The sequence below is a fragment of the Castor canadensis genome, chromosome 15 (genome assembly GCF_047511655.1).
Source record: "Castor canadensis chromosome 15, mCasCan1.hap1v2, whole genome shotgun sequence".
In the NCBI taxonomy this organism is placed as follows: Eukaryota; Metazoa; Chordata; class Mammalia; order Rodentia; family Castoridae; genus Castor; species Castor canadensis.
Window position 1 is genome coordinate 14489388 of NC_133400.1, and position 27451 is coordinate 14516838.

The 27451-nt window shown below is 39.9% G+C and overlaps 1 protein-coding gene and 1 pseudogene across 1 annotated transcript in view; both read left to right on the forward strand.

Annotated features, from left to right (window-relative positions):
• Dhx38 (DEAH-box helicase 38) overlaps window positions 1–16848 on the forward strand; it is a 112995-nt gene extending 96147 nt beyond the window's left edge. Inside the window, exon 28 of the mRNA XM_074055733.1 lies at window positions 16753–16848. The gene's annotated coding sequence lies outside the window, so the exon portion shown is untranslated. The remainder of the gene's footprint in view (window positions 1–16752) is intronic.
• Window positions 16849–16897: 49 nt separating this feature from the next.
• LOC109692192 (stAR-related lipid transfer protein 6 pseudogene) lies at window positions 16898–19810 on the forward strand (annotated as a pseudogene).
• Window positions 19811–27451: the final 7641 nt, after the last annotated feature.

The window sequence follows — 27451 nt, forward strand, 5'->3', positions numbered from 1 at the left end:
ATGGGGAGGAGCACGAGGAGGAAGAAGAGGAGAGAAAGTGTGGAAGTCTTGATGGCATTGGGTACTTGCACCCTGAGGTCTGACAACATGTCTAGGTGAATTCTTAACCTTGCACAAGTGACATAATTCTTTGTCCTGTGCATGGTAAGGTGCTTAGCAACATTTCTCATGTCTACCCACAAATGCCAGCAGTGCCCTGTGGGCCCCACCCCACTTGAATCAGTCACAACTACTAAAAATAGTCCCAGATATGGCATTGCCAAATGTCTCCTGGGAGGTGGTGGTGGCAAACTGTCTCACTTGAGAACCTCTGCTCTAGGCCAGAGGTTATAAAATCAACTGCTTGCAGGAAGCAGATGCTACTGACAACAGAAGCAACAGACAGTAAATTCTTTTATGGTGATTACTAGGTACCAGACATCATTCTAATCATGATAAAAATTTTAATTCACTCAATTCTGACTATTGCCCTACAAAGCAGATGGAGTCTCACTTTACAGATGAGGAACTGAGGCACAGAGAGACTAAGAAGCTCACCCAAGGTCATATAGTAGTAAGTGGCAGAGGCAGCACTTAAGCTCAGGCCATCTGTTTCCAGAGTCTATGCACCATTTACCTTTCTTTAGGCCTATTTTTTTGGTGCCTCACCTATCAACTCAGGGAGAAAATGCCCCTAATGCACACTTTTTGAGGCATAAGGGATTAACATATTCTCCCACAATACAAATGTTTCTATATTTGATAAGCATTGCTTATGAAATGAGAAGACTCGTTGAATTGGAAAAAAGAATAGGTGGGCATTTTACAGGAAGCAATGTCATGTGTCTCCAGAAGTGCATGGGACCATCTGCTGACCTCTTGTTTTCTGGCAGCACAAAGTTTTGGCGTCAGAGTAAAGAATGGGTGCACATCGAGAACTTCTCATGATACCCGGTGCTCCCCTCTCTAGCTGCTCTGTCCTGGGAGGGACTCTGCTTGAGTGGAACACTTGTGTGTCCCGGGCATTCTCTACGAGGCCTTGGGGGGATAGCAGGCTACCCAGGGGGAAGGAAGAGTTGCTTGTGGGCCCCCATTCTGCATGCTGCTGATAACACACAGCAGTGGGTGTTTTAGCTGGATTATGACCTTCTGTATGGATAACTATCTACTTATTCTTCCCCCACTTATAGTTTTACACCCTGAGGAACTCCTTGTCCCTGTCCTGCCTCTGGGACAGATTTGCAGAACTCTCAAGACTGTCCTAGACACATAATTTGTGATGATATCGTTGCCTTCCCATTTTTTCTCTCGGCAATGTTTTACACTGACCCAGCAGTGTCTGATGGGAAAGATAAAATTCGGTCTTTGGTTTTCAGGTTTTCCCTTGGGAGGATGATGAGATGCTAATTTGAGTTCATAATTTTATGCTGAGCAATTATCCTAGAACAATGCATTTTGGATTAAATTTGAACTGGAGCTTGGGAAGTGAAAAAATGGTCAGAAGTATGTCCACATTTTCATTATAGATCCTCTTCATTCCCATGGTTACATCTTCAACTCTTCTCACATTACATTTGGTTTTTAATTCAATTAAAACCATATATGTGTCCTCTGAATGTCATATCAACAATAGAGATTTTTTTCAGAGTAATTCCCCCAAGTATGATAATGAGTCCCTTTCAAAATATAGAAGGGCCTGCTCCAAAACAAATAACCAAGAATCCAAACTGCCCATCCCAGTTCTTTATCATTGAAGCTGAAAAGGGTTAATATCAAGTACTTATTAAATGACATAAACCCTTCTTTATATACATTATCTCAATTCATTAAAAATGTTTTCAAAGCTTATTATTTGAGATCTAAATGAGAGGGTCAGATATATTGAAAGTCAACTGACTCTACAAGTAGCATGTAGTAGGTGCTGGCCACATGGCAGAGTACCCTGGCTATTCAGAGACTGAACACCTAAGAAAGGGTACTCATGAAGACTCACTGAGATGAGACTTCGGGGAGGTCTCCCAGATCCTTCTCCTCATTTCCCTCCATGAAACTGAAGCAATTCTCCTTTCCTGGGAATTTTCACATAACTTTGTTTCACCTGCTACCTTATAGTTATTCAGTTCCCGTCTCTATATTAGAGAGGAATTACATTAGAGAAGATCGTCTCTTTTACTTACCTCCCTATGGTCACCATGACTGGCATGGTTCAGTTGTACATCTTACACACAGAAGGTACTGAGTAGATATCTTTGAATGAATGAATGAGTTGACTTGGGACTGGAGGTGGGCCTGGAAGGACAGATAGGTTCAGACACTCTTCAGTAATAAATCAGGTCACTATAAACTATAAACCATTCTGGCTGGTATCCTTCATGAACTCCTTGCTGATTTTTTTTCTCTAACCATGCTAAGGACCCAGCAATCCCTCCTGCCCTTAGGTCCTCCTGGTTAGACTCCTTCACTGGCAGCATGGACTTTAGCAACATCAAGACTTTATTGGGGTACGGAGATGGCACTTTGTTGCACAGATCCCATTACTACCCCTGTAGGAGGCTGTCACTTTTTCAAAGTGCAGCACCTCTGGTGCCAATCTCTTGCTCACACATTCTCCTGACTGCTGGGATCACATAGGCATGCTGCATGTCACCTGTTCCTCCAGCTTTTGACAATCTCCTTCCTTTGTTTCCAAATCCTAAGCAAATTGCTTCGTTGACAATCAAAGCCTGCTAACATCAAACAGCTGCTATAGACAGGTGTGTTCTACAGTTACCTGCTGTTTGCTTTCCTCAGCAGGGACTGATATGACAAACAAAACCCAGAGCTGGGTGCCATCTTTCAGAGTCACTCCTGAAAGCTCAATCTAGTGTCTGTTTCTTTTGCTTTACTGGCATTTTTTTTTCAGAGTAGGAAATTCACCCTAAAAATAGCCTCTCTTGGTCTTCATCAGTTTGTGTCTGGGCAGGATATTGTTTGTACAACTACCCTCACTAATTCCTGCAGTTCTTTGAAAACTAGAATCACAATGGCTGCACTGAAGCACAGAGGTTGCACAGTTGTAGAACCTATGATTTATACAGAATACCCAATATCCTTAAAATATTTCCTAGACTTTTCTTTCTCATTACTGTGGTTATATAAGTGTTGTCTCCTGTTTTCTGCTTTTAGCAGAAAAGGTCTCAGACTCTGTCTGATCTTTGAAAGTTGCTCTTATCACCTGGAGTATGACTGGCCACCTAATCCTTCATCACTGGGGTTATGAGAGTGTGGTAGGTTGGAGGTGGAATGGATCCCCATTTCTTCTAGCATTCCTTTCTGTACTTTGGAGCTTGGAAAGCTAGCAAACATTATTTTCCAGTTTCATTTTCCAGGTCCTTTTTGTACTTATGGTTCTTCCAGTTAGATGTGCACAAGTGAAATGTGGAAGGTAAAAGTGAGTCAGAGACCATATTTTCTGGGGTCACTGATTTTCCACAGGTACCATCATGGCTGAATTGGGATTTTCTGAGGCTGCTATAGATAGCAACCCCTTCCTGATTGGACTACTTCCCAATCATGGGGCTTCTTAATCACAAATGAGGGAGTAGTTTCCTTGGTGGCCTGGAGTCACTTCTGAAAGCTCAATCTAGTGCCTGTTTCTCTAGTTTTCTTGGCAAATTTTGTAAGTCATTTTATACCCTGCTTTAACTTACTAGAGTGAATTCTCTTCCCTATGACTGACCCTTAATCAAAACAGAGGGCAATTGGGCTAGGACAGTAATCCCCCTGGGCTCAGCAGGGTGCACTGAGGTAATCAGTCAGTCAGCAGGGATCCCATACAAAGCCTTAGGCTGGATGTTCCAAGAGAAGAGGACCCTGTCTGTCTCTGTGCCTTACTCCTGCCCTTCCCTCTGCTTGAGATGGTCTTTCCTCCACCTCCACATTCCCCCTTTGAGGTGTCCTCCTTTCACCCAGCTGGAAGCTATTTTACCTTCTCGGCATTCTATGAACACTGAGCACAGTTCTCTTAGCAAACGACTACTTTCTACTTGACACTGTAAGTTAAGTACATTTCTTACCTCCTGAACCAAACTGTCAGCCTTTAGAAGCAGAAGGTGAATCTGAATCATTTTGATAGATTCCAAGTGTCCCAGCCCTGGGCATGCCCTGTGTGTATAGGCCCACAATGACATTCATGATGTGACTGAATGAACAGAGGAAAGGATATAAGCATAGGTGTTGCTCCCTGGCTAGGCCCTGATCATCATTCATCATTTACCTTCTCATGGATGGGGTGGGGAGCTTTCAAAGACCTCATGCCAGTTTAAATGGTAGCATTGGAGAAGCAGTGGTGCCTAATAGAACCTTCTGTGATAATGGAGATGTTCTACCAGTCTGGTTAGATAGCCCCTAGCCAAGGATGACTATTGAGCACTTGTAGTGTGGCTTGTGTGATTGGAGAATGGGAGTTTAAATTTTGCTTAATTTTAATTAAATCTAGATAGCCACAGTGGTAGTGGCTGTTAGAGAAAGTAACAGCAGAGCACACACTAGTTTGGCAGGCACAAAGGCCCTCTACACCAACTATTCACTTCATTGTGGCAGACCTGGGTGTTCTGTATGTCATATTTGGTGCTTCTGGGCTGAAACTTAATCTTTCTGACTGAGTACCAAGGCCTTATAACTTTGGAAAAAGACAGAGAAAGTAAGGCTTAATGAGAAGCCTAAAAACAGGGGGTGAGCTTTCAAATACTTTTCCTCTAATTTCTAGAAGTGACCAGACTCTTCAGAAACAAATGACATTCTTTACGTCTTGCATCCCTGAAAGGCTGATGTGCTGTGTGGGGCTGTGGTAGCACAGGGGCAGAATATCACTGGGATTGTTGGTCACATGTTGAGTAGCCCTCACGCCATGGATCAGCACTGATTAGACAGCTGCTTTCAGAAAGGATAATTAGTTTCTCATAAAGACTTGTTTCCCTAAGTGGCATATTTACAGCAACCACATGTATGTTTAATTGCAGCTGGATGTCAAGGATGCAAACAACCCCCTGGGGGCATCTGGACTACTGTTGGTAGCTTGACATCAACACATCCCAGTCCTGGCCACTTTGCTATCTCTGACTATACACATGGGTGCATGATGCAAGGACAGAACTAGGATCAATGATGCAAACGAGTACAATACACATACATGGTTTACCTGACTGTAGAGTAGCCTCCTCTCAGGAAGTTCTGAGAGTGCATGTGCAAGGCCCATTTATTTACGGTGATCTCTTTCATAAAATTCTTAGAAATCAGCAATTCAGATCCTAAGACAAGACAGTCCTCCGAGCCAGTCATTTCTGCAAAGAACTTGCAGAGGAGGGTATAATTACCTATCACACCTTGGACCGCCCTGCTAAATGCTCACATTCTTACCTACAGAATTCCACCCTGCCCATCACTCTTCAGAGGCATCTTCTGGTGTGGGGGGGTTCTCTTTGACCTGCACCTACTGACAACTTTTGGAGGTGAGCCAACATTTGGGGGAGCACTGGGTTGCTCATATACTCATGGTTATGACACCAGCATTCCAGGAACATTTACACTGGCCTAACCACTTTCCATGAAACCTTACAACAGTTTTATAGCTGTGACTATTGTTATTTCTATCTTGTAGATGATGAAACTAAGGCCCCTAGAGGTTAAGTGGCTTGCCCAAGGCCACACTAGTTGTATATAGTAGAACTAGGATTCAAATCCAGGGAGTTTGGTTTGAGAGCCCATACTGTTAACCCTTTCCTCACAAAGCACCACATTCAGCTGAACTTATCAGGGTGAGGATAACTCTACTAATATTAACAATAGCAAAGCATGTTAGGAAATGCTTAGTTTCTTGAAAATGTTACAGTTAACTTCATGTGAATCATATTTTCATTCGAAGGTATGTGATCTCAAAAAATTTAAAGAAAGTCATGTAAAAAGAATTTTAAATAGAAAAACTGAGTTCTTTACATTTCTATATATTTCATTGTCGAAAGAAAACAAGGTATGTGAAGAAGGCAGCCCTATGCAACATGGCTCCAATTACCTTGGGCTGTATTTTGCCATGATAGCTAGCCTGGAATGGTAGGTCAATGGCAGGTAGGTTTATAGACTCAGCAATGAAATCTGAGTTCCTTCTTGAGTTACCAGAGGTTTTTAGAAGGTGACAGATGGGGTGAAATAATATTCTGCTCCAATCAGTCTGACAGTGTGTGAAAGGGAAACAGAGGACAGATAGACTTAAGTCGGGGCCAAGGAGAAGGCTGTTTGTCGCAATGTGAACATGAGAGGTGGACCAATTTGAAACAGAGGAAAAGAAGGGAATGTCAGGAAATGAAAGAAAAATCCAGAGGACTTGGTGATTAATTGGATCCTGGGGGTGGGAAAAGCTGACACTAACATTTTTATCTACAAGTAAGAGAATTAAGAGGAGGAAGAGACAGTTGTAAAGGGAAGAAGATTCAGGCCCAGTGAATTGTAGATGAGACAGGTGCACTAAGTTGCAATTGTTAACAGGTGTCAGAGGCATTGTGCTGTACTGTAGAGAATAACTCAGGTTTATGATTAAGTAGAAAATAGGAATTGCAGCAGTAGGATTTAGGAAAGGTTGTGAAAGGAGGACTGAGAACCAAGAGGGTGTCAGCATCAATCAGGGTGAAGGAGGAGATCATCTCATAGAGCCTGGCAGGAACCATCAGTAACATTTGAGAGATGGTCAGGGTATTCCACAGTAAGAGAACCCATAGGATGTGTATTTATATATATGTACACACTTTTGCATTCATATATAAAGGGATGTATTAGAAGGAATTTGATCACATGATTATGGAGGCTGAGAAATCTCAAGATCTGCGGGAGTCTGAAGGACTGAGCACTAGGAGAGCTGATGGTATGTTTCAGTCCAAAAGCTGGCAGACTCACCAACCAAGCTGTGCCAATTATTCAGTCCAAGTTCAAAGGCTGGAAAAGACCAATATTCTACCTCTGACAGTCAGGCAGGAGGATTTCCCTCTTACTCAGCATTTAGGTTCTATTTAGGTTTTAAACTGTTGTGGTCCACTCACATTATGGAGGACAGTCTGCTTTACTCAATCTACCAATTCAAATGTTAACCTAATCCAGAAGTACCTTCACAGATATACCTAGAATAATGTTTGGCCAAATATCTGGGCACCCCATGGTCCAGTCAACTTGACACATAAAATTAACTTTAAGTACCATGAAGTCAACTTGTTTGGGGCAAAAGAAGAAATATGTGTTGGGAAAAGGTCACAGGAAAACACAATCCACCCACTTGAGAACACTGGCAGCCAGAAGAGGGTGAAAATCCCTGAAAGGCAGCAGGGGCAACTAAGATTTCTTAAAATGATAAAGGGGACCTGACTTGACTCTTCTTTCCTAATACATACAGACATTTATTCTGGCAATCCCCCTTTTCCAGAAGTCTATTGAATTGGACATACAATTTCCCATTCTAATTATATTTGCCCAAAGGTAAGTTGAAGGTAGTTTGCATTTTTGGCAGGCACGCCAATTATTGGCAGAAGCAGGTGGCTCAGAAATGATCTGGGGCCAAGGAAAAATCTAGCTTGTCATTTAAAATGTGCTGTGGATAAAGATGCATGCTGCCTACAAAGTTAATTACTCTGTATTACTCATGGTTTTTCATCATTGATGCAGAATGTACCTACTTCTTACCAGCTTGTTGATGTCCTAAAAATTTATTTAAACAAATTCAGGGAGGTACAACTTTCTGGCAGTGGTGCCAGATAGGTCAGAAGGGAGGGTCAAAAGAATCTGCAATTTTGTCAGATGGATCTGGTAGTGAGATGGTTGAGGCATAGGGGCATGCACTAGTCCCCATCTGCTCAATGAGGGAGGGGGAGAGAGGGAGAGAGGGAGCAAGAGAGAGAGAGAGAAAGAGAGAGAGAGAGTGAGGCTCACAACTGAGAATGAGAAAACTGAAGAGTAGATAGGAATGAAATCCTTTTTGAATTTGCTAGAATTCTGGTTTCATGTTTCACCTGTGCTGCCTTTCTCTGCTCTTAAACAGATACTACATAGGCAGAGCTGGGCCTGGGAACTCATCACTGGTGAGTGTTCTATCTGGAAACCACATTTCTTTAATCACTTAATCATCTAAAGAGGACCATGCAAATGCCCCTCAAATAGTACTCATGTCCAGAAAGTCAGGGGCACAGTGAATCTTGGAGTATCTACTCCAAGCAATTATGTAATTTGCCACCAAATATGCCCTTTAACTGTCATTTAGCACTGGCTTCACTGTTTCCTCTCTGCTTCCAGTTGTGACCCACTCATCAATTATAATGACACCCCTCACATATTTCATAAATATCACTATATATTATCATCCTATCATATGTACAATATAATTTATAGTGACATCGCTTTCCTCAATTTTTCAATATGATAACTAATTGTACTCAAATAATCTAACAAAAGCATTTATTGAGCACCCATGTGCTCAGTATTAGGTTAAGCCCCATGGGATATATAACAAATATAAAACATATTATTGACCCTCAGGTTGACCATATCCAAGCTGGGCAAATAAGACTCATATACAAGAAGTGACCATTAATTGTCTTGGTTGGGTGGCCATAGAGGATGGCATTTCTTCCCTATTTTTACTCTCCTGTGGTCTCTCTGGGTAGGCCACTCTCCCAGTTCTTACTGGCTTCAGCTGTTCCCTCTTCCATCTTAAGGGTAATAACAGCTTCCTGCTGTGGCTAGGTTCCAGGGACCTTTCTTGCATGTTCTCTTACCCTTGACACTCCTCTGTCAACAGCCCCTTCTATAAATTCTCTCCATCTGTACCTTAGTGTGTGAATTCCGCTTCCTGTGGGCACCCTGACTGGCAAAGCAAACTTACAAAGCTGCAGGTAGGGGGTTGCTTTGTTTGTTGGTAGCGATTAGAATACGTCAACTAGAACAAATACTTGTTTGATAGCAGAGAAAGGTGTTGGCCTTCCCTAGCAGGAGAGGAGGAGGAGCTTTGAAAGCACAGAGAGGAAAAGGCAAGGGCTTGAAGTGAGCAAGTTGGCATTTAGTCTAGACAAATCTGATCCGTACAGCTAATTTTTAGATTTTTAAAAGTTAAATGAATACTTCCTGGAGGCTCGTGCTTCTTGTCCTGTCACTCGTTTGTAAAGAGAACTACATCAAAGCCCCAGATTCCAGAATTCCCCAGAACCCAAACTTCACAGCTCTGCTGGGGGATACCACAGATCCTCAATTAGGAGGAAGTGTGGAGGTGAGCAAGGAACCCACCTCCTGCTTTAATTACTTCTGGCATAATATTCTTTTTCAAGCTTTGCTAATTGAAATTAAACAGCTGCCACGCCTGGACAGAGACAACAGAGAATTCATTTTTCAGCCTTCTCTGATTTAACAGAGATTGACAGACTGTGAGGAAACTAAGGGCAATTTCACTCCTGTGACTCCTGGGTCACCAGTGGTTGTCTGTAGGCAAAACAAAGGATGTTGAGGAGATGAAGTCTTTCCTTTTACAAAGGAGCAACGCTAGCCAGAAGTTTACAGGACAGATGACATGTTAAATTAATCTCATGGCCATGTTCACAAAAATGATCCAGTAGGTGACTCTTCAGTGGCCCAAGATTGCTAAGATACATTGACTCAAAAACAGACATGAAAATCACTGGACCAGAGTAGAAGACCCAAAGTAAATCAACACAACCATAGTCATTTGACTTTTTTTTTTGGTGGTGGTTGTACTGGGGTTTGAACTCATGGCTTCATGTTTGCTAGACAGGGGCTCTATCATTTGAGCCATGCCTCCAGCATTTTATGCTTTGGTTATTTTTGAGATTGGTCTTGCTTTATGCACGCACTGGGTTGGACCATATTCCTATTTATGCTTCCCACTGTAGCTAGAATGACAGGCATGCACCACCACGCCCAGCTTTTTTCTCTTGAGATGAAGTCTCATTGACTTTTTTACCCAAGCTGGCCTTGAACCATGATCCTCCCACCTCAGCCGCCCATGTAGCTGGGCTGATAGGCATGAATTGCCAGCACCCAGCCTGATTTTTGACATAGAGGTCAAAATATATGGTGGAGAAAAGATAGCCTCTTCAACAAGTGGTGCTGAGAAAATTGGTTATCAACTTGCAGAAGACTGAAACTAGACCCTTGTCTCTCACCCTGTACAAAAATCAATTAAAAATGGATCAAAGATCTGAATGTAAGACCTGAAACTTTGAAAGTACTAAAGGAAAACATAGGGAAAAACTCTTAAAGATACAGGCATAGGCAAGAATTTTCTGAAAGGACTTCAGCCACTCAGGAAATAAGGATAAGAATCAACAAATGGGACTGCATCAAATTACAAAGCTTTGCACATCAGAGGAAGCAATTACCAGAATGAAGAGACAACCCACAAAATGGGAGAAAATCTTTGCCAGCCATTCATGGTATAAAAGATTAATATCCAGAATGTACAAAGGTCTCAAAATATTAAATAGCAGAACAAATAATCCAATTAATAAGTGGGCAAATGAATGAAATAGTTTTCAGGAGAAGTACAAATGGCTGATAACATGAAATGTTCATCATCCTTAGCTATAAAGGAAATGCAAGTAAAAATAACATCAAGATTCCATCTTCCACAATCAGAACAACTATAAGAAAACAAACAAGAAATGCTAGTAAGGATGCTGGGGGAAAAAGAGACTCTCAGATATACACTGTTGGTGGGAATGTAAATTAGTCCAGCCACTGTGGAAATCGGTATGGAGGTTCATCAAGTGAACCTAGCTATACGACTCTTGGACATATGTCCAAAGGTGTGTAAATCAACATACAAGAGGGACACTTGCACAATATTTATTGCAGCACTGTTCACAATAGCCAAGCAGCTGAATCAGCCTGGGTGTCCAAGAACTGATGAACGGATAAAGAAAATGTGTCACATATACACAATGGAGTATTACTCAGCCATAAAGAAGAATGAAATTATGCCATTTTTAGGGAAATGAATGGAACTGGAGATCATCATATTGAGTGAAATAAGTAAAGCTCAAAGGCCAACTATTGCAAGTTTTCATTCATCTGTGAAATGATAAAAATAACAATAATGATGGGACTTGAATGCAAAAGGGACACTATGGAGGGGGAGGGGAAATGGAAAAGGTGCAGGGAGGTGAAGAGGATCAAAGCATGTTACTTATATATGTATAGAGATTGCATACAGAAACCCACCAAATACTGTTTTTAAAAGGGTGAGGAGAGGGAATTAAGGGGATATAATAGAAGGAGTAAACTTGCTCAAAATACACTGTATACATACATGGAATTTTCAAACGAAACTCCCTTGTAGTGTTAATGAATCTTAAATTTAAAAAAAGATTACCAAGATATCTGCTATTCTAGAAACAAATTTAAAAAATGCCTGCCAAGTGGATTCTTTGCCAGGTAAATTCTTTTACAGATAGTTAATGTTGTTTTACTACTCTATGGGCCAGATATTAGTAAAAGGTGCTGAAGAAAAAAGAAATCCCACAATGAACTTAAGTCTGTGCCAGGTGCTTTCAGAGAAGCTGTCTTACTTAGTCTCGAAAGCAACATGACAGCTCAGGTCTTATGAAACAAACCAGACTTAGAGCTAGGAGGTTACGTTTGCATGTGGTTTTTCACCAGAGTCTTCTGAGCTTTTAGGTCCCTGTGCCTCAGTTTCCTCATATATCAAACAAAAATAATGAGAGATAATAAGTTTAAGCAAAGGAGAGGTAATCAATTTAAGTAAAAACATCAATTTCTTTGGATGGAAAGTTCAGTCTATGTCAGGAAATAATAGTAATGTGAACAGAAGCAGTGAAATCATGCAGGCTAAACACAGAAGAGAATGACATAGATGAATATTCAAACAGTGACAATATCAACCACAAGAACAATGAATAACTGAAAATTAAAACTCTTATTAAGGAGAGTTTTTTAGTGTGTGTTTGTATGGTGGGGGGTTAACTCACAATTATAATCTCTCTTTGGTAATGGCATAAGAAGTGAAAATCATTCAGGTCTCCTGTCAAGAGGGGATTTCCCTGATAACCCTAGAAAATAACATCCCATCACTCACTCTTTTTCTTAATAACAATTATCACCTGGGGTGTGTGTGTGTGTGTGTGTGTGTGTGTGTGTGTGTGTGTGTGTGTGTGTGTATTATTCTTTTTATCTTTATTCTTAGTCTTTATCTTCCCCAATGAGAATACAAACTCCAAGAGGGAATTTTGTTTAGTTCATTTTAGATTCCTCAATGCCTACAATAGTGCCTGGCACATAGGGTATAACGAGTTAGTGTTTACTGAATGAATTTAATAACAATATTATATGAAATTCAGCGTTACATATTTTGATTCTTACCAAAGTTTTTGTACACAGAGTACCACAAGACATCTAAATAATTCAATCTCTTCCTTCTCCTTTTTTCCTTGAGACAGAGTCTCCCTAGATAGCCCAGGTTGGTCTCTAACTGGAGATGCTCTTGTCTTAGCCTCTCATTGGTGGGATTACAGATATATGCCATCACGCTCAGCTCTGCATATTCTAACTTCTAAAAACCATGCTCCATGGAAGTGGTAGCAATACTGAAAGTGAATCTGAGTGCAAAACAAATTTAGCAGAGAAGTATTCACTTGCTCTAGTACTAAGGGCAGTACCCAAACAACAGTCAAGGTGAACCCATGTGATGGAAGGGGATTAAAAAGACTGAAGTATAAAGCAGAATGGTTAGGTCACAACTGACTTCCTCTGCTCAGGATAGGATGTCTGAGTGATAAGTGAAATGCTTTCTGCTGTGGCAGTCAGTATGGTGATGGTTTTGTCTGTGGGCAACGAACTACTTTTGCCTAGTGAATATCCTCACTCAGATCACTCACTCTAAAGAATACTCATCTACTAAACAGCATCACACTCACTCAAGGTGATCTTCAAATCATAAAGTGAGATCTATAGGATTCTTGATTGAACATAGGGGTTGACTGTATGTGCTTATCTCTGTTTATATTTGAGACCTTACCAAAATGATTGTGTAGGGATTTAAAAAAAGGTATAAGTCCACTGTAGAAAAAGAATGAAAGAGATGACTCACTGGATAAAAAGTTTAATGGGATTCTGGAGGTTAGAAAGGAGATGACTCATTTAGTAGGATAAAGGAAGCATAGCCTAAAGTTCACTTAGGAAGTGGATGAATAGAGGATTTGGGATTTAGGCAAAGGTATGGATAAAATCAGTGACTATAGTGCTTGACCTCCTCCCACCTCCCACTCTCAGTGCACAGATCACCAGCAGTGAAGAATCTTCATCCAGGCAGGAGATCAGAAGTTGATTTGCTAGATGAACTGGATGGCCCTAGGGACTAGACTTCCCCACACTAGCATTCTCCACCTAGTGACTCTGAAGTGAAGCCCATTAGGTGGCAAGCCCTGCCCCTATTCCCAAAGAAAATGCCTCCTGTTCAGAATTTCACATTTAAAGAGAGTGACAGGCAAGGGTTGTAAAGAAAATAAAAATAGAAAGAATGAAAATGTAGGAAACACCACCACCATGTAGGAACCCATTAAAAAGAAGTACCCTCTGTTTCTTATCTTTAGAGAGATCTGGGAAAGTATTATACAAAGGGAATAATTAGAAATAAGAAAGAGATCTTATAATTTAAAAATAGAATTACTGAAATAAAAAATGTAGTAGAAGAGTTGGAAGATAACATCAATAAAATCTCCCATAACTTATAGCAAGAAATAATAAAAAATAGGAGAGAACAGATAAGAGACACAAAGGACAAATATATCTACACAAGATCGGCAATTAATGTTTCATGGGTCAAATCCACCCCATGGACTATTTTTTTTTATGTCTCTTAAACTGAGAATGCTTTTTAAATTTGTACTCAAGTGGGACTAGCACAAGGCCTCAAGTTCAAACCCCAGACCCACAAAAAAAAAAAAAAAAAAAAGCTTTTTAAATTTGTAAAGAGTTGTATTTTTTTCACAAAAGAGCATATGACAGAGACCACATGTGCCCAATGTTTACTATTTTTTTTTTTTTGCCATACTGGGGCTTGAACTCAGGGCCTACACCTTGAGCCACTCCACCAGCCCTTTTTTTATTTTATTTATTTATTTATTTATTTTTGACTGGTTTAAGCACAATGTATTCACAGGTAAAATACGCAGACAAAATCCCCACTGAACAATAATTAGACACTTAAAAAATGAAAGATAGGAATGAAAAACAGGCCATGTTAAGGGGAGGGCACTAGTGAGGTGGGAGGGTAAATGAAGACAGTAAAGGAGGGGGAATATGGTTGATGTACTTTCTATACATGTATGAATTTGGAACATTGAAACATGCTGAAGTTATTTTAAGAAGGGGAATGAGTAAGGGAAGAAAAGAATGGAGGAGTGCACCAAAGCATGGCATAAGATATATAAAAACAAAATGTCACAAACTCCCTGCATAACTTTCACATACTAATAAAATGTTTAAAAAAATTCAAACTGCAAATGTAACCATGCAAACTTGTTGACACATCTTATTCCTCAGAATCTCCTTCTCCATCAGCCCTGAGTCATCTCCATTTTTTTTTTCTTTTATTATTCATATGTTCCACCAGCCCTTTTTGGTGAAGGGTTTTTTGTTTATTTTATTATTCATATGTGCATACAAGGCTTGGGTCATTTCTCCCCCCTGCCCCCACTCCCTCCCTTACCACCCACTCCGCCCCCTCCCTCTCCCCCCACCCCCTCAATACCCAGCATAAACTATTTTGCCCTTATCTCTAATTTTGTTGTAGAGAGAGTATAAGCAATAATAGGAAGGAACAAGGGTTTTTGCTGGTTGAGATAAAGATAGCTATACAGGAAGTTGACTCACATTAATTTCCTGTGCATGTGTGTTACTTTCTAGGTTAATTCTTTTTGATCTCACCTTTTCTCTAGTTCCTGGTCCCCTTTTCCTATTGGCCTCAGTTGCTTTTAAGGTATCTGCTTTAGTTTCTCTGCATCAAGGGCAACAAATGCTAACTAAGTTTTTAGGTGTCTTACCTATCCTCACTGCTCCCTTGTGTGCTAAAGCTTTTATCATGTGCTCAAAGTCCAATCCCCTTGTTGTGTTTGCCCTTGATCTAATGTCCACATAGGAGGGAGAACATATGATTTTTGGTTTTTTGGGCCAGGATAACCTCACTCAGAATGATGTTCTCCAATTCCATCCATTTACCAGCGAATGATAACATTTCGTTCTTCTTCATGGCTGCATAAAATTCCATTGTGTATAGATACCACATTTTCTTAATCCATTCGTCAGTGGTGGGGCATCTTGGCTGTTTCCATGACTTGGCTATTGTGAATAGTGCTGCAATAAATGTGGGTGTGCAGGTGCCTCTGGAGTAACCTGTGTCACAGTCTTTTGGGTATATCCCCAAGAGTGGTATTGCTGGATCAAATGGTAGATCGATGTCCAGCTTTTTAAGTGGCCTCCAAATTTTTTTCCAGAGTGGTTGTACTAGTTTACATTCCCACCAACAGTGTAAGAGGGTTCCTTTTTCCTGCATCCTCACCAACACCTGTTGTTGGTGGTGTTGCTGATGATTGCTATTCTAACAGGGGTGAGGTGGAATCTTAGTGTGGTTTTAATTTGCATTTCCTTTATTGCTAGAGATGGTGAGCATTTTTTCATGTGTTTTTTGGCCATTTGAATTTTGTGAAGGGTTTTTTTGAGATAGGGTCTTGCAAACTATTTACCCGGGCTCGCTTCAAACCATGATCCTCCTGATCTCTGCCTCTTGAGTAGCTAGGCTTACAGGCATGAGCCTCCAGAGCCTGGTTTACTATATTGTTCTTTAAAAAACAGGTTTGCTTGTCCTTCACGTAGAAGGTTCAATATCAAATTTATAAGAATTACAGAAAAAGAGAAGAGATTAAATGGGAAGAAGAAATTATCAAAAAAAACTACAAAAGAATAATTCCCTAAATGTAAGGACATAAACCTCAGGCTGAAAAGCTGCACGGTATACCAGCACAATAAGTGAAGATTGGAGTGAGGAGTGAGGGAGCCCAGAGAGCCACTCAGGAGCTGAGAGTCGTTATGATCCCTGTTGGGAGGGATCCTTTGTCTTCTTTCAAGGTTAGGAGGGAGAGGTTCTGGACTACAACCACATCCCATGCCCTCTCCACTTCTGTTATTGCTGCTCTTGGCCACTCTGCTTGCAGACGGGCTGATCTTCCTTCTGCAGGCCTGTGCTGTAGGAGGAAACCAAGTGGGGAGGGAGACTTGGTGGCACTGAGAGACAGCCCAACAGCCCCAGTGAGGTCAGCCTCCCCTCTTTCAGAGCATCCCCTCCCAAGATAAGGCATTCTTTTGGCCAGGGACACTCCCCCTGCCACTTCCCTCCCTCCTTCCTCGGAGCCTTCCTGATTCCGAGCCCCAGCCCTCCAGGACTTCTAGCCAGTTCCTCAAACACAAAGCAGATGTGGGATTGGAGAAGGAAGGTGGAAGGGATGGGATTTAACAATCTCCTGGTGGACTCTGATTCCCAGAGAAGAATGGTAGTGACACAGCATAGACTAGGGACCCAGGCAGACAGTTCAGAAAGAGGGAGATTACACAAACACATGAAAGACCCATTAATAACATGTGTAAACCTGTCTATAAGGAGAGGTGAAGACTCTAGTTTCAACCAAGTGGTGTATCCAAAAAAAATGCCATCGCAATATTGGTTTGTTTGTCTTCCAGTGACCCTATGGATGAAGATAATCCTTGACCAATATTCCATCTGAGCATGTTTCAGCTCATCTGATGTCACATGGAGATCTCCAGAATTTGGAGAAGAGTCTCAAAGGTTACTAAAATTCTGGACTAGATTTATTACAAAAGATAGATGTACCGTAAGGCAATTGTCCAGCAAACTGCCTAAGACGTTTTGGTTATAATCAAGACACATCTGGCTGGAAAGTGGTTAGACCTTCTAAAAGGATAACTATTTCCTGCAAGGCTTCTAGAAGACTCCTCAGAAGTCTATATCATGTTGAAGGGCTAGTATCAGAATCAACAGCTAAGCTATCTGATTCCTTCTACCAACTTGGAAACAGAGTTATATGAGTTAAATCATTGAAAGTACACAACGTGGTACACAGAATTGATATTTACATGTCATATCATTATATAAAGTTTTACCATGGGTTCAAGTTCCCTCTGATACTTTATCAATTTAATATATATTAAGCATAATGAAGGGAATGTGGACATTTTCAGTTTGCATTTTCCAGGACATCCTCCATCTTCAAATTATATTTGTGGCTATAATCATCCTTGTGGCTATGTATGTTCACCTCTGAAAGAAAATCCAGGTTGTTCCAAACTAGTGATGTTTGTCCAGACAAAAATGAGAGGAAAATTGGCTCCACCAATAATTGAAAAAACTATGCCTTCCAACTTCATAAGTTTTATCCTTGATGCAAAAATTGAAATAAAGGCACACAAAGTGTCATCAGGACATGAATGCCATAATGGTCATTCATCATTCCATTAAATCTTAGAGATTTTAGACCATACAGACTGCTTGTAAGTGTACTATAGCCATTATTGCAATTTACTTCTAAGTCAAAATGCATAAAAACTGTTAAACTATTCTAGATAGTATTCTTGCACAAATTACTGACATTCTTTGGGAAAATAAGCTTCACTGTTGTATAAGAAAAAGCATTAAATTTGTTTTTAATCTCACATAATGTTAAATAACAAATATTATTACTTTTATCTTTTGCTTTTGTTCCTGTGAAAAAAATGAAGACTGGGCCTTAACAAAAGAATATCATTGTGAAATTTCAGTACATCTGGCATAAAGAGAAGATCCTGAAAGTTTCCAGAGGAGGAGGAAAAACAGGTCACTTACAGAGGAAAGAGAGACCAAGTGTCTTAATAGCTATGTTTATACTACAAGAAAATAGAGTCAAGTCTTAAAAATTCTGATGGAAAGTAATTTTTAACCTTGAATTTCATACATGGCTAAGTGTTGGGGTATTAATACAAAGGCATTTTAGAGCTGAATAGACTTAGAAAATTTACCTTCCCTGTACCTTTGTTAGGTGCCCTTGCTGCAAAGATGCTCCCTTAAAATGAGGGATTTAAATGAAGAAGGGAGACAGGAGATCCAGGGATGAAGACTCCCACTCAGAAAAATGGTGAAGGGAACTCAGGTTGAGAGATGGACTAGAGATTAAGTGGCTTATATTAGAGGAGAGAGAAAGAGCTCTGGGAAAAATTAAAAGGATATGGTGACTATCTTCTTAACTGGTTCCTGAAGATCTCAGACTCCTAGTATGCCCTTATATTATGACCTAGTGATTTGCTTCTAATAGAAAGAATGTGCTAAAAACAATGGTATATTGATCCAGACACCAGTGGCTCATGCCTGTAGTCCTAAAGACTTGGCAGGCTGAGATTCGGAGGATCGAGGTTTGAGGCCAGCCTGGGCAAATTGTTTGCAAGACTCCATCTCCAAAAATAACCAGAGCAAAATGGACTGGAGGTGTGGCTCAAGTGGTAGAGCACCTGAGTTCAAACCCCGGTCCCACCAAACCAAACCAAACCAAACAAAAACAAAAAAAAAAATAAAAATGGTATATTAATTTCATGGTTCCTCTCAGTTGCTTGCTCTGATGAAAGCCAGCTGCCATCCTATGAGCTGCCCTGTAGAGAAGCCCATTTGGCAAGAAAGTGAGGGAGATGCCTATTCAAACCCTCTAAAGAACTGAATCCTGCTAACAACTATTCAAGTGACCTTGGAAGCAGATCCTCTTCTGGTTGAATCTTAAATTCACTACAACCCTGACTGACAACTTAATTGTAGTCTTGTGAGAGATCCTGAATCAGGAGGATCTGCCATAGAAATTGTGAGATAATAAATACTGATTATGTTAAAGTACAAAGTTTGGGAGCAATTTGTTACACAGCCATAGCTAAGTAATATAAGGGAATGGAGTGAAAACTTGACATGGTGAAACATTTGAGGGAAAAGGGCAAAGATAAATAGGCATCAAACCTTACCTACAAATAAAAAGCAAAAAGAGACTTACAGAAATTCCCAGAGTTTCACTGGAAAGAAAATGCAATTGTAGTTTACTACCTGGCTTCACGCTGAGCAGTATTAACATAATCATATTGGCATAAAAATTGAATATGTAACTAAAAGAGTAGTTATATAAGATATCAAATACTGGATAATTTCTAACACTGCAAATAAAATAGCAGTCTAAACAAATTATGTATTCCTAATGAAGTAATGATCAGAAAAACCAGCTAGAAGAGTTGAAAATGGCTGTCCTGATGGAAGAAAAGTGGGGAAGTATGTTGAAGAGGGGTAGGAAAGAGACTCTTATTTTTCTTTCTAAGTTTTTGATACTATAGAGTATTTAAGTTTGCATATACTACTTTGATGTCAATTTGGCTATCTACACTGGTATGGAAATTCAAAGAAATGCTAGAATAAATAAAAAATTAAATATTAAATACATAGGCAAACTTCAAGAAAAATGAGTATTTCTAGGTGTCATAAATGAAGAGAATTCATTAGCTTATGGAGCCACACAGCTCATGGGAGTGATTGGGAAAATTATTTTTGCTTTAGTTCTGGGCTTTAATCCACCTGAGAATAAGTACTAAAAAGATCTGGAAGAGTGTCCTTGAAAACAGTGAAAAGATGGTGCAGTGAGGAAACTCTGTCAGCCTCGGAATGTAGCACAGATCGGCTGCCTGCCAAGAGAAATCAGTACTCTTTGTGTGTGTGTGTGTGTGTGTGTGTGTGTGTGTGTGTAGCAGCTGGGGGGAGGGGAGGGGCAATTCCATGTTGTATGCAAACTCAGTCTAGAAAGTATCATAAAAATTGATCTGAAACTATTGACTCCTGTAGAGTTCCTGGCACGAGTTGGGAGTGCATCATAAAGACATACAACACAGGGCATGTATTGGACCCCTCTGTGGGCAGAGGCTAACTGACAAAGTGAAAAACACAGAAGCAAATCTAACCCTGCAAGAGATAGTGAGGAGGTACACCAACAGGAAGAGATCACACCAAGAACTAGTAGAAATTAGAAGAAAACCAAATGGGCTTTAATAATGTGCTTAAAATTTCAAAAAAGGGCATTGTAAAAAGAAAGGGTCAATATATGTTCAAGAGATGAAATATAAATGAAAGATATGAAAATCAGTCATTAAATACATCCTCAGTGCTAGGTGAGAGATTAGGCATGGTTACAATGACAATGAATAAGCTAAAGAGAAACCAGAGGAAATAATTAAAAGAGATAGATGTAAAACACAAAAAGAGAAGAAATGACAAATCCCAGAATGAAAACTTCCTGTTCAAGTCCAATAGAAATTCCAGAAAAAGACAAAAGAGAACAAGGGGCAATACTTGACAAAATAGAAAGAAATTCCAAAATTTATGGACAATGACATGGTCCTTACATTGAAGAGGCATACAGACTGTCAGGTGTGGGAAAGAGAGAGAGAGAGAGAGAGGGAGAGGGAGAGAGAGAGAAACTTATTCAAACCTAGATACTGTGTAGAAGTAGAGAACATTACGTAATAAAAGGTTCCAGAGAGAATAACCCAGGTTGTCTACAAAAGAACAGCCTTTAATCTGATAGCTAACTTCTGTCAGAATAACCATGAAGCTAATAGAATGGCTTTTAGAAAAGATCAGGCATGTTCAGGGTGTGTGGTATGGCTGTAGACTAGAATGACTTTCAAAATCGTTAAGGAAAATAACTGATTTTCTATGCAATGAAATTATTATTTAAAAAGTAAGGTGACTATACCAAGATTAACTCAAAATGGATCAAGGATCTTAATATCAGACCACAAACTCTAAAGTTGATACAGAAAAGAGTAGGAAATACTCTGGAGTTAGTAGGTATAGGTAAGAACTTTCTCAACGAAACCCCAGCAGCACAGCAACTAAGAGATAGCATAGATAAATGGGACCTCATAAAACTAAAAAGCTTCTGTTCATCAAAAGAAATGGTCTCTAAACTGAAGAGAACACCCACAGAGTGGGAGAAAATATTTGCCAGCTATACATCAGACAAAGGACTGATAACCAGAATATATAGGGAACTTAAAAATCTAAATTCTCCCAATATTAATGAACCAATAAAGAAATGGGCAAGTGAACTAAACAGAACTTTCTCAAAAGAAGAAATTCAAATGGCCAAAAAAACACATGAAAAAATGCTCACCATCTCTAGCAAAGGAAATGCAAATTAAAACCACACTAAGATTCCACCTCACCCCTGTTAGAATAGCCATCATTAGCTACATCACAAACAACAGGTGTTGGCGAGGATGCAGGGAAAAAGGAACCCTCTTACACTGCTGGTGGGAATGTAAACTAGTACAACCACTCTGGAAAAAAAATTTGGAGGCTACTTAAAAAGCTAGACATTGATCTACCATTTGATCCAGCAATACCACTCTTGGGGATATACCCAAAAGACTTGACACAGGTTACTCCAGAGGCACCTGCACACCCATGTTTATTGCGGCACTATTCACAATAGCCAAGTTATGGAAACAGCCAAGATGCCCCACCACTGACGAATAGATTAAGAAAATGTGGTATTTATACACAATGGAATTTTATGCAGCCATGAAGAAGAACGAAATGTTATCATTCGCTGGTAAATGGATGGAATTGGAGAACATCATTCTGAGTGAGGTTAGCCTGGCCCAAAAAACCAAAAATCATATGTTCTCCCTCCTATGTGGACATTAGATCAAGGGCAAACACAACAAGGGGATTGGACTTTGAGCACATGATAAAAGCTTTAGCACACAAGGGAGCGGTGAGGATAGGTAAGACATCTAAAAAATTAGTTAGCATTTGTTGCCCTTGATGCAGAGAAACTAAAGCAGATACCTTAAAAGCAACTGAGGCCAATAGGAAAAGGGGACCAGGAACTAGAGAAAAGGTGAGATCAAAAAGAATTAACCTATAACGCAGAGAAACTAAAGCAGATACCTTAAAGCAACTGAGGCCAATAGGAAAAGGGGAACAGGTACTAGAGAAAAGGTTAGATCAAAAAGAATTAACCTAGAAGGTAACACCCAAGCACAGGAAATCAATGTGAGTCAATGCCCTGTATAGCTATCCTTATCTCAACCAGCAAAAACCCTTGTTCCTTCCTATTACTGCTTATACTCTCTCTACAATAAAATTAGAAATAAGGGCAAAATAGTTTCTGTTGGGTATTGAGGGGGAGGGAAGAGGGAGGGGGCGGAGTGGGTGGTAAGGGAGGGGGTGGGGGCAGGGGGGAGAAATGAACCAAGCCTTGTATGCACATATGAATAATAAAAGAAAAATAAAATAAACAAACAAAACAAAACAAAACAAAAACAAAAACAAAAAAAAGAAGCTAGAAGGTAACACACACGCACAGGAAATTAATGTGAGTCAACTCCCTGTATAGCTATCCTTATCTCAACCAGCAAAAACCCTTGTTCCTTCCTATTATTGCTTATACTCTCTCTTCAACAAAATTAGAAATAAGGGCAAAATAGTTTATGCTGGGTATGGAGGGGGTGGGGGGAGAGGGAGGGGGTGGAGTGAGTGGTAAGGGATGGGGTGGGGGCAGGGGGGAGAAATGACCCAAGCCTTGTATGCACATATGAATAATAATAAAAAAAAAGTAAGGTGATATAAAGACACTTCCAGATACATAAAGATGAAGAGTTGAACTGGGCATGGTGGTTCATGGTGGGCATTTGGGAGGCTGAGGTAGAAGGATTGTGAATTCCAGGCTATCTTGGCCTACATAGTGAGACTCTGTCTCCAAAAAAAAAGAGATGTCTACTTGTCTTAGACTCTCAGTGAAAGAACAAATAGAGAAAATAATTTCAAGAGGAAAATTAACCAGAAGCAATAGTGAACAAAAATAAGTGAATCATGCCGCACTAACTGTGAAAACAAAAACAAGCATTCAACCAAACAACCAACAAATAAATGACTTGGATTATAAAAAGGATGGTGAAACTAAAATACTAGAGGATCCTAAATATAAGATGGATGGGAAGTTTAGATTTTTTTTTGTGGGACTGGGATTTGAACTCAGGACTTTAACCTTGCAAAGCAGGCACTTTAATGCTTGAGCCACAGCTCCAGTCCATTTTTACTCTGGTTATTTTAGAGATATTTGGAACTATTTCCCCAGGCTGATTTCAAACCTTGATCCTCCTGACCTCAGCCTTCTAAGTATTTAAGATTACAGATGTGAGCCACAGACCTTCTGGAAGAATTATCTGGAAGAGAGTGACACTTTCCATTGGGTAGAAATTATTTTATTAGGTTAAAGCTGGTATTTTATTGTGTTGAGATACAAGAATTAGTTACCACAGTTTAGCCTATTTGATTAATGTAGAAAGTTGTGCTGTGAGGTGAAGTGATGCCCTAATAACCAAAAAATACACAGCACTGGCTTAGTGACCAGGCAGTGAGTGGACAGAATGTGGTGGGAGGCAGCTGGAGAGATGTGGCTCATGGTATGCAGTGTGAAACTCATCAGCCATGAGGTCTCTCAGGCTGGTAGCTCTAAAGGAAGCGTCAAGAAAGCAGACTAGTAGTAATGTGTGTTGGTTTTTATTGGAAGGAGATGAACTCAGGAAAGAATGAATAAGTTTGTAAGCAGAAGTAAATGAGAGTAAAAAGAGTCCGGACATTTTCAGAATCAAAGAGCTGAAAAAGCTCACTGCTTCAAGATCCCAAACAGTAGAGGATAAATGACAAACAAGCAGAGAAATGAGGCAGGATGTGCTAGGCATGGTGGTGCATACCTGTAATTCTAGCATTTGGGAGACAGAGGCAGGAGTATCACCAGAGTGAGCCCACATAGTCTCAAAAAAATCAAAGGAAGGAAGGAAGGAAGGGAGGAAAGGAGGAAGGAGGGAAGAGGCAGAATTGAAAACCGTGTCTCAGATATAACTTCGGTTGAAGTTCTTGCGACATGATACTGGGAAGCAAGCAGACCAGAAGCCTATGCTAGTTTTTGAGAGAACTACACTGCTAAAGAAGTGCTAAAGAAACCATTAGCTTGGATTAAAGAAGCTTTTTGACTGCTTGAGACATACAACATCTTCAGTCTCCCCTGCATAAGCAGAAAGTAGCAATAAATCTACACAGTTCCCCAAGGAGGGTGAACTTCCCAACACCCATTTCAGATGAGACTTTTAGACAAGGGGATTTTTTTTCCGGATAAAAGAACCAGGTTCTTGTGAGGGTAGGAGGTCTTCACACTGACTGCCAATGGAATTCCAGCATTTGTTAAGAGTGAGTGACTGTAGTATACCCCCCTTTTATGCTTTTTGTGGAAAGGAATTTGTAATTACAATGATTAGAATAATTTTACTTCACTGTAATATATAGGTTAGGTGGAGAGAAGCTAACCTCATTTGGTTCATTGATTGCCATGCCACAAAGAGTCATGTCTACCATGACAGAGAGATCTTTGCATTGTCCAGAGACCCTGGACTTTGAGTTGGATTTATGACTGGATAGACTTTGGGCTGTCTGCCATGGAGAAGTGAGTATGTTCTACGTGTAGGAAGAAGAAATAAACTGATACTTGGTGACAAAAGGGTGGATTTATGAGATAGCTGATACTTACATATGTCCGATTTTTTCCTTCCTGTATACACAATTAAACTAACTACTCTTTAATTCTTGCATTTAGGCAAAACCATATGATTGGGTTCTGGCCAGTGTAGCACAGGAGGAGGCAGTGTGTGTGCTGGTAAATGTTTAAGAGTCAGCTGTCCAGAAAACAACATGTGCATATGTACTTTAGTGTGTGGTAACTTTGTTGACATAAAGGATGTGTGGTATATTACTTACAATTAATAATATTACAATTATATTAAAAATATATGATTACATATATCAATAACATTGATTGATTTGCTCAAAACACTGTCATTGATTTTTTTAATCAAACTCTTACATCATAGCCAAGCTATGGTTACAATTGATTAATGAGTATAGATGAATGTGTGTATCTACATGAATATTGGTTTATATTTTCTTTTAAGTTAATGAGTAAGTGAAATAATGAAGACATGTCAAAATTTACTTATTTATCACTAATGCAATTTCTTTGCTAAATCAGTCATCCATTTTCTAATATTGGAAGAATATTTCCTCAATATTTTGTCTTATTTATAAGATAGAAAATTTCCATTAATCTGGTTTACTAATAGTTTAAAACTTTTTAAAGTATTCAGAAAAATCAAAACAATAAATCAGGGCCAGGGGTGAGGCTCAAGTGGTAGAGCACCTGCCTAGCAAGTGCAAGGCCCTGAGTTCAAACCTCAGTGCTGACACACACGAAAAGAATAAACAAAGCCCTGATTTGTAGTACTTGCCAATTTCCTTGGTGTAAATCCCTTCACCAGGGTTGATTTGAAGCTATTAACATGTCACCACACCTGGAGTCAAGAAGTGATGCACAGTAGCCACCACTATTTCCAACTGACAGATGCAAGAGACATAAGAAATCTCTCTGATAGATAACGGTAAAGTGTAGTAAAAGAAGAAGTGATACATTTTAAACAATTATTACCTTTGTTTTCTTTTACTTAATTGTATGTTTATATAATTTAATTTTCAATAATATCTGTGTTTAACAGCCAGCTTGAGAGATGCCTAAAAACAAGCCACTCTCGATGGCTGTGACATATTAGGTCTGGTACATCACTGAGGTGAAGCATGCCACTTCCACATCTGGTCTCCAAGATGATGCTATGCGACCTTTCATAGACTCTCTCTTGGGCAGTCCAATGCAGATCAGTGAGGACACCAAGAATGTCCCAGGGGACTGCAGAACTTGGATTCCTAAGGCACTGGTGAGAGTCCCAGAAGTGCTACCCTATTAGAAATGTCTACCTTAAACTTTGTGTGATCAATAGATAAAATTTTGCTATATCAAGTCTCTGAAATTTGAAGTTATTTATTATTGTAATACCTATAATGACTAATATGATTTGCTTGAAAAATGTTAAAATTAAAGATGAAATGAAGAACTTGTTTAATGGCAGTATTAAAAATAGCTAAAGCATAGTGACTAATCCAAGAAATAATAATAGTGTCATGAATCATATTCAAAGCCAACCATTTTCAACAACATATCTGAAACTATTAATGTTACTCTTGCTGTCCATCTTAGCTTTCTTCCCTTAGTGATCCTTGATGTTTTCCTGTGTACGTTCAGGACTTTAAAGTGTCTCAGAAACAATGACTCTGATGCTACTGCTTCACTTGTAGTTTATTAACTTATTTGACAAATGTTTGGGGCCAAGGACCAGAATCACACATTCGTAGTTAAATTGTTGCCATTGGTCAGAAAGCTTTAAAAGAATCATTTACCTTTTAAGATAATTTTTGAAAGATTCTGTTTTAACTAGAATTTAGGCTTGCATCTGCGTACAGAATCTTATCTGAATCAAATAGCCCCTAAAGCTAGAATCTGTTGTCTTTTCTCAGGGAATATTCTGACAACACTTACATTAAGCCCAAGAAACCAGGGCAAAAACACTCAAAAGATCCTGCAGTAAAAATTAAGAAATGACCAGCAATAAATCAATGAGGTCCACAGGAAAACAAAAATGTGTCGAGAAACTATGTTTTCTCAGGTTGAAGTCTTCTTTCAAATTCTAAACATAGACATCTAACCTCACATTGAAGGGTTCTTTAAATTTTCAAATATAAACATTCAACCTAGTGTGTAAAGTGTTCCAGAAAGTACAGTGGGAAATAGCACATTTCTACAGACGTGTCAGCCCTACGTTCATTTAGAAAAGGTGTCAGGAATGCACCGGGTATGGCGAAGTCACAGTGGTGAACAGGCCTTCACAGAGAAGGTGGCATAGAACTGCTACACAGGGAATGGGAAAGGGCATCTCAGGCTTGGGACACAAAGTTCCCCAAAGTTCACTGAGTATTTGAGATCTGGGTGATACACTAGGTGGGTCAAAGGTGACAAACCCCCAATAACATACTGAGGATTGTGGACCATGTTCTACATATAAGGAGGAGAGAGTCACGGTGTGGCTTTCTGCTTGCATAAGAAGGAGCTCTCAGGAACTGTGAGGGGCTAAAACACAGAGGAGACGATTGCAGGCAAAAGACAGTTGGGAAGCTTTTGCATTAGTCTAGGTGAGATTCAGGGCTCTGAGGCAGGGCTGCAGGAATGGAAAGGAGGAGGTAGCCACGGAGGCGTGGGAAGGCATGCCCACAAGACTTGTTCATTGACTGAACATGCATGTGTTGGGGCTGCCTTGCAGGAGAATCCCATGTCTGGAGCCTATGAGAACTTTCAGTAGGGGGCATCTTCAATCCAGATGGGAAATGTGAGTGAGAAGACACACACTCAGTTTGGGAAACACT